Raw genomic sequence first — 1079 nt, 5'->3', positions numbered from 1 at the left:
GACCTCAGCATAATGCAAATTAAAACACAAGTTTCCCAAAAACCTTGGTATGTATGTATATGTAATAAAGACCACTGTCAGCAAACGTGACTCTGTAAATTGCTGATGGCAATATTTATTCTTTGTCTTGCCCGGTCTGGTGCTCTGTGATGACCTGGAGGGATAGGATGGGGGAAGGGAAAGGAGGCTAGGGAGGAAGGGGATGTATGTATAATAACAGCTGATTTGCATTGTTGTATGGTAGACACCAACACAACACTGTAAAAATTTAAATAAAAAAATTGGAAACAAACAAACAAAAAGGAATACACCTCCAAGGATATAATCCAAAATAAATAAAAGCAATTTATGCAGAAATATTCATTATATTGCTATTTAAATATTCATCTACTGTATATATATAAATCACCATGCTATATATTTAGGGGATTCAGTTATGTATAAGACCCAATCCTGGCCCTCAAGGATCCCAGAACATAGTAAGGAAGGCAATTGTATGTAAAATAAAGACAAAGAACTACAGCAGTGCTCGCTTCGGCAGCACATATACTAAAATTGGAACGATACAGAGAAGATTAGCATGGCCCCTGCGCAAGGATGACACGCAAATTCGTGAAGCGTTCCATATTAAAAAAAAAAAAAAAAAAGAACTACAGCAGCAAAGAACCAGTGTCATTCTTTGGGGGTGAAGTGGGGTAGGCTTGGAGAAAAAAAAGGTATGGAGGAGGTAATATTGGACATGGATCTTGAAAGGTGAGTGGGGTTTGGTGCAAGATGGGAATGGTTAAAAGACATTTCGTGAAAGATTCCAAATGATCCATAACTCAGGGATGGCTAAAAACACCATTTGATATTAATAGGCTGGATGAATATATAATAGCTGGATGGATATATAATCACTAGAAACAACCAAAAGAAGTATATCTGTGAAATAACCTCAAGCCACGTAAAAACATGACTGTAATCGAAAAATGTCAGACAGGCATGCAAAGTGCTGGCTATCCACAGCAAAGGTGCTCAAGTTTCATCATTTTCAAAAGTCAATACCACTATACAAATATGACTGCTAAGACAAACCA

The 1079-nt window shown here is 37.2% G+C and overlaps 1 non-coding gene across 1 annotated transcript; it reads left to right on the top strand.

Annotated features, from left to right (window-relative positions):
- Positions 1-525: 525 nt before the first annotated feature.
- Positions 526-632, top strand: LOC113888322. The gene has a single exon (XR_003509948.1). It is a non-coding gene; the product is annotated as a U6 spliceosomal RNA (small nuclear RNA).
- The last annotated feature ends 447 nt before the right edge of the window (positions 633-1079 follow it).

Source organism: Bos indicus x Bos taurus, chromosome X (genome assembly GCF_003369695.1).
Source record: "Bos indicus x Bos taurus breed Angus x Brahman F1 hybrid chromosome X, Bos_hybrid_MaternalHap_v2.0, whole genome shotgun sequence".
NCBI lineage: Eukaryota > Metazoa > Chordata > Mammalia > Artiodactyla > Bovidae > Bos > Bos indicus x Bos taurus.
Note: the sequence above shows the minus strand (reverse complement) of the source record. Positions and strands in the feature narration are given on the sequence as shown.